The sequence below is a fragment of the Aedes aegypti genome, chromosome 3, assembly GCF_002204515.2.
Source record: "Aedes aegypti strain LVP_AGWG chromosome 3, AaegL5.0 Primary Assembly, whole genome shotgun sequence".
NCBI classification, from domain to species: domain Eukaryota; kingdom Metazoa; phylum Arthropoda; class Insecta; order Diptera; family Culicidae; genus Aedes; species Aedes aegypti.
Window position 1 is genome coordinate 275,905,795 of NC_035109.1, and position 20,676 is coordinate 275,926,470.

At 41.7% G+C, this 20,676-nt stretch overlaps 1 protein-coding gene across 5 annotated transcripts in view; it reads left to right on the forward strand.

Moving 5' to 3' along the window:
• The window catches only part of LOC5576935 (protein transport protein Sec16A), a 107,684-nt gene that overhangs the window by 20,060 nt on the left and 66,948 nt on the right, over positions 1-20,676 (forward strand). The window lies entirely within an intron of this gene.

Here is a 20,676-nt window from a genome sequence, read left to right on the forward strand (position 1 = left end):
GTTTTCAATTTTAAGTAGGTACTGCAGACAAAACTGCAAAATTTTGCCACAAGATACACGACTGACAACTCAAACTTTGCATTATGATTCACTTTTAGTGCGATGCTAGAGAGGGTAGTAAATGGTTTCTCCTAATTAACGTAAACTGTTGGTTTCCTGAAAAGATATTCGGGATTTCTGGCGTCAAGCTATTGAGTCAATTCAAAGGATATCTTGTGAAACATCATTAAGATTCTCGATAAAATTGTAGAAGGACGCATAGTGATTCCCGACAAGCTTCTAGGTGAGATGCTTGATACATTTCCGTTAAGATTCATGGCATATTCTCGATGAGATTATTACAGTATTGGTAACGGGAATTTATGCGATAATTGACCAAAAGATTTTTTAATTATTGATAAAAGATTTTTTTATTCTCAGTAGAATTCAAGCGCTTAGTGGAAAGCTGATCTGAAAAGATTTTTTATGGTGTGGTTTTACTACTAAAAGTCTGGGCCATTAAGAGTATTAAGAGTATCTGTTCGGCGGATTATTGGACATGTTTATTCTTGGTTAAGGCTTTCTAAATTATTCTTGGGCAGATGGATTGCTAGAAAGATGCTGTTATGGAGTTATGTCAACTTGTCAATTTTTTTAGTCAAATCAAATCGACACTGTTTCTTAATAAGAGTTTAACTGACATGAGCGGATTCTCTTCATCGAACCTCTATTTTGCTATTAACTTCGCCAAATTAAATAAATCTGTAATATTTGTTGTTCATGAAGTTAGTTATTCTTTTTCCTACAGTACGAAAACATTTTTTTTTTGTCGGTAGCGATAGGGGTAGTACTGGCACTCTTAATCTGCCCTAAGCTCCTTCCCAGCATTTCTCGATTACTTTTTCAAATCGACGTAAGTAACTTCCATACGGTTTTGAGAAAATTAATTTAGAAGAATCAAAACCTGTCTTCTAAAACTGTTTTAAAATGAATCACCTTTTTGACATTTTTTCGTCTTGTACATTGCTCAAATTTTGCATTCAATAAGCTCGCATTCAAAAGCTAGGGAGTTCCTGTTATTTCCCACAAAAATTTTATTGAAAAAAGATAAGCCGATTTATTTAATTACTTTCGACGTTTTTGTACCAGTGTAAAATCGACTCAAGCAGTGTTTTGTTTTGATTCGTGGTTAAGTCACTTTGTCTCTCCATGCAGCGGAGCGGCGAAAGTAGTGGTTAGGTAGCGAAAGTTGAAAATCTTACTTTCGTCGTTTTGTAAATCCGGAAAGTAAACGTTCTAGAAGTGAAAAATCAAGTTGGTTTAGAGCAAAATGTGTAGAATTTGGTCTGCGGAACACGTAGAATCGATAAAGTAAGTTTGTATACTCTTTTGATTTGAGTCTGTTTGAATACGTTTTCGAGATTTGCTTTTATAAGCCTCTATTGCGTTCATCACACAGACGTTCCTAAGCAATGTTGCTCAAATGGTCACTGTGTACGCTAGCAGCAATCAGCCCTTGCCGTAGTTTTGCAGTCTACTAGTTCAGACTACTATCAAACTATGATAAGGCCTGAAATGCTACTAGAGTGGTTAAAGTGAAGAACGAAATAGTTTTATTAAAAGGTCCTCATTCCCCATTCCATTTCATCACTCACTATCGTCACTTTTATTTTCGACACTATCACGTATATCACCGATTATCACTCATCAACTTTCGTAATACACTTCTGATATACTTTCCATTATATCACTTTTCACATCACACCATTTTCATATAAATTCATTGTTATTACCATTTACCATCTGTTACCATTACTAAGTAATTAAAAGATATTCAATTTAAATGTATCATTATATTGTTGCTGTAGAGTCATTACTATTCAAACTACGATTTAGCACTATGATCAAGAAATTTACCGTAAAAAATCACTTCGATCCATTCTTCTGCACTCGCTGTCATTATTAACACTTTTATCATGCACTTTTGAAGAGCTAGGCAATAAAGTTTATATTCAGAGAAATGATTGCACAAATGCACAATGTATTATGGCCATTGTTAAATTAGTAGAGTTCACATCATTATTATTATATTTATAACAAAACTATCAGAATCACTTCCACTTTCATTTTCAAAACTTCATCACCATAGATTTTATTATAAAATCACTATTAGCACCTTCACAATCACTAAATTTAATAACGACGAGTGTAACGCACAGTTCCACCAAACACCCATTCTTATGTTGCATTATAAAACGATTGATCACACGTTGGCTTCGAAACTTAACCACCATTGTTGATTAGTACAAAAGATGCTACAGCTCGTGTAAACGAACTGAAACATCAACAACCAGCACTGGTTTATAAGTAACTAATGAGCCCTGGCGGTCCCTCGGTTCGAAGAGGACCTGATAATATGCCGAAACATATTAACAGATCCTCCGCCTGAATGCAGCCGTTTCATGATAAATCATGAACCGTTGGAGGTGTGCCAAAGTATTGGGAAGGTGATATGTTTCACAGACGGGTATTGTTCAGGACACGTAGAAGAAATACACCTTTTTGTAGCATACAGCTCAAAACTGGAAATAATTTATTCAATTATTGAATTAAGTTTGTTAACCATACAACTACTTACATTATTGATGTTCTCCATGTGGTTTCTGTGACCTGACAAATATTTTATTGTGGCGTTGTGAATTCTAGCCTATTTACGATAAATTCATTCAATCATCATATAATTTAATTTAATTCATTTTTACTTACAAATCCGAAAACTTTAGGCTTAATTTTATTTTCAGTTCACTTTAAATTCCAATTTCCAATAGATTTTACAACTATTCCAAATTTTAGCAACTCTCAGCATCAATCCAGTTCTTCTTCTTTTATTTTTGATCCCTAAACTTCAATTGCTTTTGACATTTCTCAGACCTGTCACTGTTCGACAAGCCCACTAGGGTTGTGCCCAGTGGGGGGTGCTAACAATTCCCCCTCCTGTAACTCTGGTCCAGAATCAGATATTGGATCAGATTTACTCCTAAGCTCCATCACCGCAAGCTTGGCGACTGCACGTCGATACACTCCTTTGGATGTTTTCACCAATGCTCGACGTATTCTTCCATCGATTCCTCTGATGACCTTCACCACGATGCCCCTGATCCATGTCCTTCGGTTGTTTCCGTCGACTATATACACGAGTTCTCCTTCGTTAACCGGATCTTGTTCTTTACACCATTTGGAACGAAGGTTAATTGTTGGTATATACTCCGTCAACCACCTTTGCCACAGGACGTCTGCCAACTTTTGAGACTGCTTGTAGTTATCCCGTAAAGCTTCAGCCGAATTCATTAGAGTTCTAACTTGGTCTTGCTCCCCCGAAGGCAGTCCACGGAGAAAATGGTTCGGTGTAAGAGCTTCGACGTCGGCTGATTCTTGTGGTACGTACGTGAGAGGGCGTGAATTAATCATATCTTCAGCTTCGGTTAAAACGGTAAGCAGGATTTCGTCTGTTAATTTCCCACCATCGTGTAGAGCTTTCAGTGCTTCCTTTGCCGACCTTACTAGCCTCTCCCATATTCCACCCATATGGGGCGCTGCTGGTGGATTAAAATTCCATCGAGTTCTAGCATCGGTAAAGATATCAGCACATTCTAATTCAATATACCGAACCTTTTGACTCAACTCTTTACTTGCAGCCAAGAAATTTGTGCCATTATCTGAAAATATTTCAAGAGGGGCACCTCTTCTACAAATAAACCGCCTAATAGCCATAACACACGATTGGCTATTTAGGCTGTGGGCCACTTCCATGTGGATGGCTCTGGTTACAAGGCATGTGAACAGGCAGATCCACCTTTTTTCGGACCGTCGTCCTACCGTAACGACAACAGGGCCGAAATAATCAACCCCTACATAGCTGAAAGGACGTAACATAGGAGTGAGGCGCTGCACTGGGAGTGGTGCCATCCGAGGAACTTCTGGACGACATCTTTGGATCTTACACCGCGAACAATCTTTCATCACTCGCAAAATGGCCACCCGAACGTGTGGGACATAGAACCGTTGACGCAGTTCATTCACCACGGTCTCACGGTTTGCATGGCCAAATTTTTCGTGGTAGTGTAGAAGCAGTTTTGAGGTAATGTCGTGACCCTTTGGCAGCACGATTGGGAACCGCTGTTCGAAAGAAATGAATTCAGCATAAGCCGAGCGACCTTCCATACGAATCACGCCTTCTTCATCAAGGAAAGGAGCCAATTTATAAAGCGGACTAGAACGTTCGATGAAATGCCACTTAGATTGTGGCAATTCTTTGTTCTTCAACAGCGTCTTCCTTTCATCAGCGAAACCTTCTTGCTGCGCTGTTCTCCACAAGTAGTTCTCAGCTAGTCGGTATTCTTCACGTTTAAGAGGAACTTTTCTGGAAAATACATCACGTATAACCGACTTTCCCAATTTTGGATTAGCTTGAAAGGTTTCGATCGGCTGCCCTTGAACCCTTTTCCGGCAGTTCGAAATAAAACGAAATACGCAAGCAAGGCTTCGAACCAGAATAGCATAGCGCGAGAATCGAGTAGTATCTACCAGGTTCTGTGAAAACACAATTTCGTGGAACAAGTGATGAGCTCGCAATTCTTCCCTCACGCCCGGAGCTGGTAATTCTCGTTCGAACCACTCTTCATTCGCTTTGTAAAGAATTTCAGGACCACGCACCCATTCTCCATTAGAGTCTAGCGGTGGGCCATTCTTCCCCCACTTTGTCAACACATCAGCTATATTGTTTTTTGTGGGGACCCAAATCCATTCATGTGGGTTAGTAAGGCTCAGAATTTCCCCTATGCGATAAGCAACAAACTGCTTATATTTCCTGTGGTCTGAATGGATCCAGGAAAGCACAGTTGCGGAGTCAATATGGAAAATGACCTTCGTCACCTTCTCCGAGTGGTTGGCCTTCACAGCAGTAGCTAATCTAGCACCGAGTACCGCAGCGAGGAGTTCCATTCTGGGGATAGATGTGTACTGTAGTGGCGCCACTTTGGATTTCGCCGACACTAACGCTACTCTCGGTTGTCCGTTCACGAAAATTCGAAAATAAGCGACGCATCCATAGGCCTCCTCACTCGCGTCTGCAAATACGTGCAGTTCAAGGTTCTGATAGTCAGACGGTTTCACTTTTGAGAAGTAGCAGCGCGGGATCTCCATAGCCTGTACTTGAGGCACCAACGCTATCCATCTGGACCATTTTTTCGCCGAATCAGCGTCTATTGTCTCGTCCCATGAGCAGCCATTCCTCCAAAGGTCTTGGATGATCATTTTTCCAAAGACAGTAAACAACGTATACAGACCCAGCGGATCAAAAAAGCTCATGACGATACTCAACAATGTTCTTTTGGTTGGCAGCTTCTCTCCCCTTAGGTATGATTGCAGGTCATCACGCAGAACGGCAGCAAACACGAAGACATCTTTCGAAGTATTCCACGACATACCTAAGATCCTTTCCGTATAGCTGGACTTGTCGCAGTTGAAGTGGATCAATCGATTATCCGGTTGTCCATCGAAATGTTGGAGAAATTCCGTACTGTTCGAAACCCAATTTCGAATATTGAATCCGGCCTTTGAATGGATGAAAGCGACTTGATTTGCCCGTTCGATAGCCTCGCGAACTGTAAACGTTGAGTCCAAATAGTCGTCGACATAGTGTTTGTTGACAATAGCCTCGACCGCATCAGGGAACTCTTTAGCATACTCCTGGGCATTTAAATTTTTAATATATTGAGCAGAACAAGGCGAACTTGTTGAGCCAAAAGTGGCGACATCCATAACATAAATGGTTGGGGGTCCCGAAGCATTCGGCCGATACAAAAATCTCTGGGCTGACTTGTCACATTCACGAATGCGTACCTGGTGGTACATTTCAGCAATATCACCACCAAAGGCGATTGGCCGCTCGCGGAAGGGGCACATGACAGATGGAAGGCTAGATAAAAGATCGGGACCTTTTAGCAGCTCAGAATTTAACGACCGCCCTTGTACTGCCGCCGCAGCATCCCAGACAAGCCGGACCTTTCCCGGCTTTTTCACGTTCAGCACAACGTTTAAAGGAAGATACCAAACCTTGCCTGCTTCACCTTCCATCAATTCTTCGTTGGTAGCGATATGGGCATATCCTTTTCGTTGATAGTCTTCAATCTGCTTCTCCACGTTTTGCGCCAGTTCTGGGTTTTTTTGCTAACTTGTATTCCAGACTCTTCATTCGCTTGAGTGCCATCTGGTAGTTATGCGGTAGTTGAGGTTGGTCGTTTCTCCATAAAAGACCAGTTTCGAAGTGCTCACCGACTCGTGTGGTCGTTTGTTCTAACAACATTCTAGCTCGACGATCTTCGTTGGACTCTGGTAGAACGTTAACAACTAAGCCAGAATCCTCCAACGTGAAGTGTTTTCGAAGAAGTTCCTGGAGGTCGATATTTGACAATTCACCAGCCGTATGATGCCCAGCGAACCCCGTTGCCACATTACCGTTTCCTTGAGGGCCGTATATTGTCCAGCCAAGCCTCGTACGGACTGCAATTGGTTCTCCTGGGTTTCCTATACGCGACTCCAGAGGCGCGTACACGTGTAGGTGTTTTAGGCCGATAAGAATTTTCGGAGAACCACCTAGGCAATCGGCAACTGGTAACCCACAAAGGTGCTTGAAACGGGCCGCCACTTCGGCGAACCGGATCTTTTGCTCTGGTAATTGGAGCTCTTGGACGGTGTGAACGTTTCGCAGGAGAAACCTTTCGTTCGATCCACTTGATGAAATAGAGACATCAACACGCCTAGATTCTCGTTCTAGTCTACTCATACCTGCTGTCCACTTCACAAGTATCGGTTCCCATGCGCCTTTTAGCTTTAATTGATCGGCAACGCTACCCTCCATAAGGGAATAAGAAGAACCTTCATCTAAAAACGCAATGACGTCACAGCTTCGTCCTTCGTGGTGTAGTTTAATCGGAACCATCCTAAAAATAACATGTTGTTCCAAATTGTGTACGTGGCAGTTTGTAGGTAGTGGTGCAATTGAGTTTGGTGGGTGCAGAAGGGAATGGTGCCTTTCCTTGCATTCGCCGACGTTACAGTGTCCCTTAAATCGGCAGCGTGACTCGCCATGTTCGTTTAAACACATTTTGCAAATTTTCCACTTCTCTACAATTTTTACTTTATCGCCCCAGACCAACTTACGAAAATCCTCGCAGACACGGGTCCGGTGTTCCATGCTATTGCATCCACGACACGGCCTGCGATTGTGCTGGTTTATCGATGGAATCGATGACTGCTCCACTCCTACATGTGCATTTAGAAATCCTTCAGTTTCCTTGATCCTGGACCTTTTCTCCTTGCCTTCCCGATTGGGTCGCCCGTCGATTCGAGGATTGGTGTAGAGTGTGGCCTCCGTTGCTTCCGAAACAATTTCGGAAAGGAAATCCGAAAACGTGCTGAGGTCCACTGCTGGCTGTTGACGCTTGTGTCTTACCCATTCCATTTTCGTGCTAGGTGGCAACTTCTCTACAAGCTCTGTAATGAGCATAGGGTTTACGAGATGGTCGACCATTCCTGATGCCACCAGGTGGTCACATAGTTGTTGAACAATCATTCCAAAACTGATAAAGGTGGTGAGACGATCAGTACGAGGTGGATCTGCTCTCCTCGCCTTTTGCATCAATGAATGAAGCAGTTGTTCCGGTCTGCCATAGAGGTGCCGTAGCGTTTCGATCACCCTTGGAACTGATTCCGGCAGCAATAATCTGCTTCTAACAGCTTCCAGTGCAGGCCCTTTGATGCTTTCTTGAAGCCTTCCAAGATTCTCCAGGTCAGTCCAGTTGCAAGCCGCGTTCCCGTTGTTGAAGCTGCTGATAAACAGTGGCCACTCTTCTGGCCGGCCTGTGAACACTGGCAGCTTAGCAAAGGGTCCTTTTCGAGCTGCGATTTGGGCTCTTGTTAACTCTTGCTCTTGATATACGGTTAGTACCTGATGTCGACGATCATTCAAGACTGTTGGTATCGGATTGGCATTCGTAACGGGCTGGCTTTCTTGATGCATCAGTACTTCGTTTGGTGAATCAACCTCCGGTTGACGAAAGGAAGGAATCGGTAAAGACGGTTTGTTTACCTTACTTGCTGGAACTTGCGGGTTTCGAAGCGGCGTTACTTCCTTTGGACCACTTTCTGACGACTCTTGATGATTGTTGATGGTACCCAGTTGCGTTGGCACGTCTTTGGGGGTGGGAGAATTTGGGAAAAGCTCCCCGGGGATCAGCAACAGGCCTGAGCTGTACATTTTGGAATTTCAGCTTATCCCTCCACAACTTTTCCAAATCCGCTTCAATGTGCTCCTGACTTGGTAAGATGTTACCACCTACGGCGCCCTTCTCCTGGTCCAAGGGGTCGAGACTGCCATGAAATTCTTCGTACAGCTCGCTCCGCATCTTGTGTAATTCCGCTTCTACAGCTTTCTTTCTTTCCAGCATTTCTCTCTCCAGACGGATCTGCATCATCATTTTTTCCTTTTCCCTTTCGAATTGCCGCTCAAATTTTTGTTTCATCAGCAATAGCTCCTTCTGGTGCTTCTGTTCTTCTTCGTCATCCTCGTCGGCCGTCGACGTCTTCGTGTCGTTATTTGCTCGTTGGTCCGTCGAATCGGAAACTTCCAATATTGTACCACTTTCGCCTTGATTGGAGGTATTGTCCGCTGTTTTGCTCGCTTTTCGGCAATCATCACACGACCAAGGGAGCTTCTCGATGTCCGACGTTACTCCAGCACACATAAAATGGAACCATTTTTGGCATTTCTCGCAAAGCACCATATTATCATCTGAATGATTCGGCTTTTCGCAGTGCGCACAATCATAGCCGGTCTTTTCAAGGTTATGTCCGTCTTCTGCAGGCTTCATATCAATAATTTTTGAGAATTTTGTTCAGGACACGTAGAAGAAATACACCTTTTTGTAGCATACAGCTCAAAACTGGAAATAATTTATTCAATTATTGAATTAAGTTTGTTAACCATACAACTACTTACATTATTGATGTTCTCCATGTGGTTTCTGTGACCTGACAAATATTTTATTGTGGCGTTGTGAATTCTAGCCTATTTACGATAAATTCATTCAATCATCATATAATTTAATTTAATTCATTTTTACTTACAAATCCGAAAACTTTAGGCTTAATTTTATTTTCAGTTCACTTTAAATTCCAATTTCCAATAGATTTTACAACTATTCCAAATTTTAGCAACTCTCAGCATCAATCCAGTTCTTCTTCTTTTATTTTTGATCCCTAAACTTCAATTGCTTTTGACATTTCTCAGACCTGTCACTGTTCGACAAGCCCACTAGGGTTGTGCCCAGTGGGGGGTGCTAACAGGTATTATTATGGTGCACCTTCTACTTTGGCACCGTCAAACCCTGTGATCGTGGCCAGGGTTTTTCCTACAGTACGAAAATATGTTACGAAAAGTAAATTAGTTTTCGGCAATAATGCAAAGAGAGCAACGGTGAGAGAAATCGATGAAAAATCTATACCTATCGAAATGTTTTTTGGCGAGATACAGTTCTGCTAAAACATCGTTCCTTGGATCCAATGAGATTAAGATTTTTTAGGGTTATGGGCCATGTCTAACGCATAATTTGTAAGGCGTAAAGTGAATGGATTGGTTATTAAAATTTTCTATTTTGGTGTGCTATGGTCTACATTTAGATATTCTCCTTGACCTCTCGTAGTTAGTGCGACCGACTGAAAATAAATACTGGATGCCTAAGCAACCAATATTTCGGATAAAACAGCACAATTAGGCTTATTCAGCTGATCATAAGTTAATGAATAGCGTGATATACAGCTTACTTTTTAAATTACTAATAGAACTTGGGTTCACAAACAAGTTTTTTTTTCTGTCGCTTGATAGAATGCTATAAAACTCAATAACAAACTTATAAACATTACACAAAAATTAAAAAGCAGCTGTTGCATTTTTTCTTCCTACTATTGTAATTGATTATTACTACTGGATTTTCTGAAAGGAAACACCCGTCACTATTTTATTTTTAGTTAAATTTATGAAGAACATTACACCAGTCTCGAACACGGATCCTCCTTTTTGCAAATTCTTATGATTTCACTCAATATGCTGATTACGTCTATTTGTGCTTTTACACATTAGAGATAGAACATTATCGAAAATTTGAAATCTCCAAGAAGTGGAGATAGAACTCAATATAAACTTGAAAGTATCAAGTTGGAGTGATGATCTATGCGTCCATAGGTTGACACATACGAATCCGAAGAGAAAGCTTCGAAAATTATGTGGAAAAATGATGGAATCCCTGTTGTCGGTTGATGAATCCAATCCATGAAGCTAAACAAAGGAATTTAATGTGTTAACACACACCGAAGTTTGCAAGAAAATAATAGCAAATCGATATGGACGTTCATGAATCAATCCATAATTTTTAAACACACTGATCGAGCGTGTGGATTTTTATCCGGACAATACCTCCTTGTTTTCAAAAAATTTCTGAAAGAAATTGCTTGACATTTCCCTGGCAGAATGCTTAAAAAATACTTCGAAGGATTTCTTGTGAATGTTTTTAAATTAATTTCTGAACAAATTCGTGAGCGAATGCTTGAAGGAATGTCTGGAGTGATTCCTGATGGTATTCTCAGAGAAATTCAAAGTTGAGATGTAAAAGAAATCCTGAAGTATAATTTCCGAGGATATTCTTAACCCGTATAGGCCTGAGTGAAAGCAAAAATACTGAAAACCCTCACCGCACATAAAAATTCTTGACGGATTCAAATGCTTTTTTGTCAGTTTCACTGGCCCACTATATAGTTTCTAGAAGTGGCCAGAGGAACTCGGAAATATTCTGTGGCCGGAGTTATTCCGGTGGGACATGGGTCAAGTCGGGTAAAAAAAAGGGCTATTTTTTGGGACATGCCAAGTTACCTTTATTTATTTGCAATAACAATCATTTTTAATTTGCATAAATCATTAAGATCTGCAATTCAACATCATAAATGAAGAGCTATGCACCGTTTAAAATGTACCGGACGTGCCATTCGGACGTAATGCCCGGAAGAACCGGCTATAGATTTGTTGGATACTAATCCGTTTCAATTCTCGAAAAGTAGAAATCAGTAGGATTCAATCCCTCATAAGAAACCTATGATACATTTTTTCTCTTATACAGTAAAGTGTCGTAATTCAGCGCATGCCTTAGAAGGCTTTCTTGTGAAATTTGGCAAATAATTTCTGGATAAATTCAAAAACATTCTACAAGCTCGACCAATGTGTTTCACACGTAAATTTTCAGTAATTGTAAAACACATCAATCGATGGTGTAAAACCGGTCGCTACCGGCAATCCGAATTCACATGTAAAACACGTTAATTTACAAATTTTCGAAAAGTTTTCTGTGGAATTTATTAGCGATTTCTTGATTTTCTGATACCAGGCACCCATTACGGGCGCACGGTTCCCCAAAAAATAACATGTTAATTAACATGTCACGCGTGGATGGCAAATATAGGGGAATTAGGGGCATATGGACACGTTAAGCAAATGTCCATTTTAAGACCATAAATCGGCAATGTTTTTAATTTACCCCCGGCTTGTTTTCAAGATTGATGTTAGTATGACGTGCTACATTCATTCATGGTAGTAAAAATCATATCTAATGTCAGAAAAACGAGATAGAAAATTGGGTCGAAAACAAGGCTGGTAAAAAGGTATCGGGGCAAAATGAACACTTGCGTGAAATTCAGTGATTCCAATATGTTCAATAACTCGATTTTTTGTTATAAAGTTACATGAAAAAGACACCGTGGGGGCTGAAAATTTGTTGGAATTCTTTAGCGTAAATGAAGACATCTTCTTTGGGAATCACTTCATCCCGAGTACTGACTCGATTGATTCTCCTCTTTCTAGCAACAGATCTTTACATTCATCATCTGAGAGCTCTCATATCCGCGCAGTACGGCGATTCATTGTTTTTGAATTTCCTCAGCTGGAAACACGTCCATTGAATGAATATGTTTTCACCTCATTCACGTGTGCGAATCGCATCCCTCCACCTGGCAAAACTATCGAGGTAGTCGGCATGTAATGGTTTTCCAGAATTGCTCCTGCTGCACGTGGGTACTCGGATGCGAACTCTGATTGCGTTAAGGTTCTTAACGTATGTGCTGACGAGGGTGAGGAAGTTGAGCCAAACGTTAAACTTCATCATGTAGATGGTTGCTCCTCAGGATCTTCGCGCCAAAAGAATTGTTGTGCTTGCTGGTGCTGGTCGATGACTGCGAGTTGGTGAAACATCCTCTCTTATGTCTCCACTTACAGCCACGGGGTACTGACGGAAACGAGATAACACTGGCAATGGTGTCAGCAAGTCCGGGCCTTTCAGGAGTTTGGAGTTGAGCAGACACAACGTCGGATTTGCAGTCGAGGCGATATCTAGCTGAGATGATGACCAGCAGTCCAAAGTAAGGGATTATGTAGGATTGATCATTGAGATCTTTGGATAACAATTTCCAATGGGAGATACGAGACGATCCAACGATTGGACTTTCATTTTGTGTAGCCCTATGGGCCCCTTAGCTCATATTCGTGAATCAGTCAGCAATTTGGTGAATACTATCCAGCAATTTGGAGTAGATTATTTTCCAATAATTATCTTAGCAAATAATCTTAACATTCGGAGATCCTTGCTGGTTTTATAAAAATGCAGATGTTTTTACAAAAATCTCTTTAAAGATTACTTTATAAGTTGCTTTAGAAGTATTTCCAGTATTTTTATTGTAAATTATTTCTCCAGTGATTTTTTTATTCCTAGAGCTCTTTGTAACCTTCATTGGTTACATTCCTAATTAATTTCTGGATGTAAACCTGACTGAAATCTTGAAAAAAAAATCGTTCGAAATTTTTTAGCAGTTTTCAAGAAACCGTGGAGTTTTCTATGAATTACTATAACCAATTTAACGAAATTTTGAAGGAATTCCTAGGAATCAATTCATTGATTATTTGGATCAAGTTGACAAAATATTCATAGATGATTAGGGGCCGTTCCTTAGCCGAGTGGATAGAGTCCCAGACTACAAAGCAAAAGCCATGCTGAAGGTGTCTGGGTTCGATTCTCGTCGGTCCAGGATCTTTTCGTAACTGGAAATTTCCTTGACTTCCCTGGCATAAAGTATAATCGTACCTGCCACACGATATACGAATGCGAAATGGCAACTTTGGCAAAAAAAGCTCTCAGTTAATAACGGTGGAAGTGTTCATAAGAACACTAAGCTGAGGAAGCAGGCTCTGTGCCCAGTGAGGACGTTAATGCCAAAAAGAAGAAGAAGGTGAAATTCTGGGGTACTTGTTCTCCCTTGAGAAATGAATGAAAATAAAAAAATACTTTGGAGGATTTGCATAAAGAAATTACTGAGGAGCCATTTTCTGGGATGATCCTTGAAAAAATCCAGATTGAATTTCTGTAAGTAAGTGCAAAATATATCGGAGTTTTTATCCTAGGATGTGGTCTCTTTTTTAGAGGTCTCTAAAGTGACTGTTTTATGACACCGCTACCAGCCTAAGGAGGGTGCGGTGTCCTATGATAGTGTGACAGTGCATGTATTGGGAATTGAAAAAAAAACGTGACAAGGGCGATCTAGAAAACCCACAAATGATGGACGAACGTATTTGAATCTTCACAAACTGCTTGCAGAACTGGGCGGATCCGACAGAAATATATGAATTGTGGTTCAGAAATTGTTAAATTCCAATAATGGTAGTATTTTTTAGGACATTTCAAAAAAATAATTTCGAGGGAAGGTATTATTTTATGTGACGTCATTACTGGAAGATGAATAAAATTCTACTGCAACAAGTGTGATATTGGAATTCATATTGACGTTATTAGACAATCCGGTATTTTTAGTCTTCTAGTTGTGTGGCCCAATAAACCTCTCTTCCCTACGCGCTACAGCGTATACGCGACCTATCAACTTAATTGCTCGTCGCACCATTACGCACTCCGATTCAAACTAAAACGTCTGGTGCGAAACGATTTGACCGGTTTTTGCAGCCGTTTGTGTTTCTATGTACTCTGTTATGTTGTTGACTCCTTCTTCGTCTCCTCTTTTAAACATAGTTCGTTATACCTGTCGTATACGTAGACATCGCCAGGAGACCCACTGAACTATATATGCGCCTGCACCGGCAGTAGGAAAGAATATATGAAAGTGTTTCTGCCTCTACGATTCATACCTTTGTGCTTCTCCCCATTCCACGTTTCGATCTGCGGAGTTTTCTCCCCAATCTTGGTAGTTTTGTTTTTGTATTTCGTTCTGCTGTTTTGCCTTCGTCGTCGGCTCCATCCAGCCAGTGGCAACAATGTACGTGATTCGCATTTTCGAGGTTTCGATAAAATATAATGATATAGTAACACAACTAGGCACAATTTCACTGGCCATGTATGAAGCTCGATAAAAATAGATATTCAGGTAGCATAGTATCATATTCATGCATTATTTTTATCTGCTTTAGGTTAAGAAGTTTAACAAATTTTTATTAACATGACACTAAACAGATCATTTGCTTCTTTTTTAGGTGTGTACGATTGGAACCAGCCAGTTGTTGAACCCGTTTATACAAGCACCTACTTCAAACCGACTGGGTGAAGCCAAGCCAAGTTCAGTGCAGACGATGAAAATGGAAAAGTGTAATCGATGCATACCATCATCAAGTTAACCGACAACAAGGAAACTAGTGTTAGTCCAAATACAGGGTATTTCAGGCAAGCAGTATCACTTCACGCTAGAAAAATGGCAGAGCCATTTTCAGCCTCAACAGCATTTACCAACAATAACAACAACGATGGTGGGGAGATTTGGGGCGATTGGAGAGAGAACACCAATTCGTCCCTCAGCAGAAGCTGCGCCTTCACAGCAACATCAACAGCAAGTAGCTCGCCAAACCCCACATGAACACCACCGCAGTACTTCCACACCCAGCAACAACAGCAGTATCCGCCGCAACAAGTGCATTTGGATCAGAACATCAAAACTTCATGCCCAACCATGTTCCAATCCGCTGGTCTTTCAACAACCGGGTGTATATGAACTACTCTGCCCCTACCGCTTCAATACAACAACAGCAACCGCAACAACCCTTTCAGCCAACATACCAAATCATCCCTATCCTCAACAGCATCACCGTACACGCAACCCTCAGCATCAAACAATTACTTCAACCAGCCACCGCAGAGACCTCCATCGCATCCCCCGGCTTCGGTGACCCCAAGCTTCCCAACATTCGGTCCCATCGTTCAACCAATCCATCTCTGATAGCTTCAACGCCAGTCCCAACAATAACTGGAACTGGAACATTTCGGATAACCAGCCAGCTATTAGTCCAAAACCACAAAACACGTAGAAGCTCAACCGCAACCGCTGTGTTTCAGGACACTACCATCATCAAACAGAGTTTATGACACAGAATGCTGCTCCGCCAGGAGAATACTTTCAGTTACCTGGCCGCAAACAATACTCAGCTGCCGCAGGCTAAGGTTCAGCCTGCCCAGCTACATCGGCTTAAAGAAGAGAAACTCTGTCGCCGCATGGGTTCCATCGAGAGCAAGTCTCGCAAACGTCCAGTGATCGTTCCATTGAGAGTGGCGAGATCGGCGAAAGTAGAAGTTCCAACACCGGGCCATCAGACGATGGTTCCTCCGGTAGACACCAATCTAAACATCAGGTTGAAAACTACGAAAACATTGGCTACGAACAGCAATACCCAGTCCATGCTGAAATTCCGGATGAATTGGACGTGGCATTGAACTCGTTGAGCATCAAACAGGAGCCCCAAGTGGAAGCGGAGCCAAAAACACAAAATAACTACAGGGAGTCTTCTTTCCCTCCACCCCGCTTTCAATAGCCAGCAGCAATTCAACAAGCTGATGGCGGCTCTTTGCCCCCCAAATCGACTTCCAAGACTCCGCCATTGCCACCGCCTCCTGTTGAAGTTGATCAAAAGCATCTACAGAAATTCAGTCTCCTCCGCAAGGTCCTCCAACAAGTCAAGCCCACCTCCATCACAAGGACCCCCACCTATCCAGGGACCTCCAAAGGGTTCGGCCAACCCATTCAAGGCGCACACACAACGCACCCACATCGCTACTCCTGGATTTAGGGGCACACAACACCGCACCAAATCCAACCTTCTTCTACCAGCCGCAAGAGCTCCCGAATGTGGAAAACCTACCACAGAAAATCAAGCAAATTCCTGATGCTCGCTTGGAAAACGTTGAAAACCTCGGAGGCGCTCCACAGTAACGACCGCAAATCAATATCTACAAACCGGACACCTCTCCGAAGATGCTACGCAACTTCTCATCGCGCTGCGTCACCGACCACAACTAGCCGATGATAGTTTCTCCACCGGGAACTATCCCGTTACGTGCCGGGCCAGCAGCAATCCCGAAAATAATCAACAACCACCCAGCCATACCGACCTGAACCCCCCCAGGTTTGGATCGAATGATCCCCGGAACCGACCTGGAGAACGCAACCGATCTCAACATGGACGCCAAAGCCGATGGCGAAGTGTCCGATTCTGCCTCGAAACCCAAACCCACGGCAGCTTATTCGTCTGCTGCACCCACCCAAGCTGATCACCATCATCTGCACCACCAGGAAGAGGAAATCAGTGTGATCGCAATCTGTATTTGGTTTCCAGGCGAAAGCGATACCCATCCAACCAGCAGCGCGTAATCCGGCGTCGAGAACGATCGACCCACCGCAAAGTACGAGTGCCAGTAGTACTATCGGCGCAAACATGCCCTCGATATTCCGATCAACGAGCAACAAGCGTGAGCTGGTTATGGATGGCGAGAACCTCACGACCCCCCAACTCAGCCTTCACGTTGAAATAAGTCGCGATGAACCATCGAAGGAGGTAACACAGTGATGACAGTCCGGCGATACGGCGGCAATCCGGGAGCCACTGGCCGTCACGCATCGCAGAACCAGAATCGAATTCCTGCCGCGGAAACACCACGCAAGATCCATCCAACACCTCCACGGCGGACCGAAAGCGACAAGGAGCGATCGAATGTTCTACGGAGGGAAAGGGTAAACCGACGCGGAGGAAGAAGATCCGTTGCGACGGTCGACAGAAGAGCTCGCTGGATCGCTACGATACGGAGACTCGGACTACAGTGACCGGGACCGGCGACGGAGGGAAGGAAAGTAATGGAGTGGAACATCGGGAACGGAGACGAGGCGAGCGGGAGAAGAGAAAGAGAGGAGGAAGATGGCGGTGGGACCGGTGAGCGCGATCGTGAGTCGTGATTACGACTATCGGGATAAGGACAGAAACAGGTAGTGCGATGTTGACAGTATGTTGAGGCAGTCGTCGTATAGACAATGCACCTTTTTTCGGGCGATCGATTTTTCACAGAATAAAAACGAAGGTCCAACTCCCGTTATTAAACAAATTAATCATACAAAACTGATGAAATCGATTGCTAATATCAGGTCTTATCCTTTTTGTTGAGAACACTCTAAGGGAGCTGTTTTTTGTAATTTATGATTTTTGTTTCTCACGTTGGCCCGTGTTTCCGCAATTTTTTTTTATTATGGGGGAAATTTGTCAAATAGTTTAATACATAGCATAATTTTCTTGAAAATGTGATGCTGGGGAATTAACACTTTCGGGCTGTCGCGCTGTTGTACTTTGTATGCTTATATTTTTTTTTGCAACAAAGATATCTATCGACACCAACCAAAATGATTTCTCTAATAACTTCATGAGAACAATATCCGAAAGTTTTTGTTTTACAGTGTGACTATTCATAATGCGGTAAAATCAACAAATGTTCATAGAAGTCGATAACAATGAACGCACTATATACGTTTCGAGTAACACAATGTGAATCGTATATCCAGGTGTGTCCATCCATCCGGGAAATCTGGGAAAAGCGGGAAAAAACACGAGAATTCCGAATATTAAGTGAACAAATGTTTTCAATTTTAAGTAGGTACTGCAGACAAAACTGCAAAATTTTTGCCACAAGATACACGACTGACAACTCAAACTTGCATTATGATTCACTTTTAGTGCGATGCTAGAGAGGTAGTAAATGGTTTCTCCTAATTAACGTAAACTGTTGGTTTCCTGAAAAGTATTGCGGGATTTCTGGCGTCAAGCATATTGAGTCAATTCAAAGATATCTTGTGAAACATCATTTAAGATTCTCGATAAATGTTAGAAGGACGCATAGTGATTCCCGACAAGCTTCTAGGTGAGATGCTTAGTACATTTCCGTTAAGATTCATGGCATATTCTCGATGAGATTATATACAGTATTGGTAACGGGAATTTATGCGATTAATTTGACCAAAAGAATTTTTAATTATTGATAAAAGATTTTTTTATTCTCAGTAGAATTCAAGCGCTTAGTGGAAAGCTGATCTGAAAGAATTTTTTATGTGTGGTTTTCTACTAAAAGTCTGGGCCATTAAGAGTATTAAGAGTATCTGTTCGGGGATTATTGGACATGTATATCTGGTTAAGGCTTTCTAAATTATTCTTGGGCAGATGATTCGCTAGAAAGATGCTGTTATGTAGTTATGTCACACTTGTCACTTTTTTTAAGTCAAATCAAATCGACACTGTTTCTTTTAGAATTATAGAGTTAAACATGACATGAGCGGAGATGTGTGTCGTCTGCAATCTGAAACACTCCTCTAACTGTTGCTACATCTAATCCTATGCCGCCAAATTAAATGAAAATTTCATAGTATTATCGCTAATTTCCCATTGTCATCGAATTAGCTTATTCTTCTGTTGCTACCGGGTTAAAACTCAGTACGAAAACACTTTTTTCTTTGTACATTTACGCACGACGGGTAGGCAGCCATTCATCGATATTGTAGTCTGCTGTCAGTCACTGGCTTACACTCCTAGCTCAATCTCTGCTACCGCTAAAGCCCTTCCACACGACAAAGCATTCTGCAACTCGATTACTTTTTCTCTCTAAATGACGTATAACTAACTTCCATACCGTTTTCGAAAAAATTGTAATTAGAAGAATCAAAAACCTGTCTTCTAAAACTGTGTTTAAAATGAAATCCACCTTTTGATTCGATTTTAAATATCGTGCCTGTGCCGTCCATAGCATTGACTCAACACTTTTGTTCCCTACAATAAGCTGACATTCACTCACAAAAGCCTAGGGGTTCTCTAATATTCCACGACCACAAAGATTTTATTGAAAAACACAAGATTAACTGCACGGATTTAGTTAATAGTTGCGTACGTGATTTCAAGCTGTACTCAGATTGAAAAATCACTCAAGCAAGTCGTTTGTTTCTGATTCTCGTGGTTAAGTCACTTGTTCTCTCCTAGCAGCCGGCAAGTTCGGGCGAATAGAGTACGATGCGTCTACGGTAGCGAAAGTTGCAAATCTTACTGTTCGTCGTTTTGTACAATCCGGCAAAGAAACGTTCTAGAAGTGCAACTAATATTCACTACGAGACATCCGTGCGCTTATAGCGAGCATAAATACGTGCTAGTAACTCTCTGGCGCCATCCTGCCTCGCGAACCGCAGATATGAACTGAATAAAGTAAGTTGTGATTACTCTTTATCGGATTTGCTGAGTCTGTCTTGAATACCCGTTTCTCGAGATTTGCTTTTATAAGCCTCTATTGCGTTCTCACACAGACGTTCCTAAGCAATGCTGCCAAATGGTACACTGTGTACCGCGTAGCAGCGAATCAACCCTTGCCGTAGTTTGCAGTCTACTAGTTCAGACTAGCTATCAAAGCTATGTAAGGCCGAATGCTACTGAGGTATGTGGTGTAACAATGTGCTAAGAACGAAATACAGTTTATTAAAAAGGTCCTCATTCCCATTCCATTTCATCACTCCACTATCGTCACTTTTTATTTTCGACACTATCCACGTAATCGACCGATATATCACTCATCAAGCTTTCGTATACACTTCCGATATATTCATTTATTTCCATACCATCAGTTATACGAACATAATATAGTCACATGATTTCACCCACTACCATTTACTATTAATAATAAACGTATCAATGAGTTTACAGTCCTACGCACTACTCATCTGTCATTTCCTGTAGGTAAAACTATTCAAACTAACGTATTCATTTATGTCGCCTCGACTCAGCAGCACGTTTACCGTTTAACTACATTATAGCTCACTCATGATTGCACACTTATACCGTAAAATATCACTTCGAGCCCTTCTGCAACCGTCGGCTGTTCCATTATTAACACTTATTATCAGCACTTTTGAAGAGCTAGGCAAAAAGTTTAACATATTCAGAGAAATTGACTTGCACAAATCACAATGTATTATGGCCATTGTCTAAATTGGCTAGAGTTCACATCTATATTATTAATTATATAACAAAATACCTATTCAGACATCACTTCCACTTTCATTGTTCAAAACTTCATCACCATAGATTTATTATAAAATCACACTATTATTAGCACCTTCACAATCACTAAATTGTAATAACGACGGAGTGTAACGCCAGTTCCACCAAACACCCATTCTTATGTTGCTATTAAAAACGATTCGATCACACCGTGGCAGCTTCGAAACTGTAACCACCATTGTATTGAGTACAAAAGC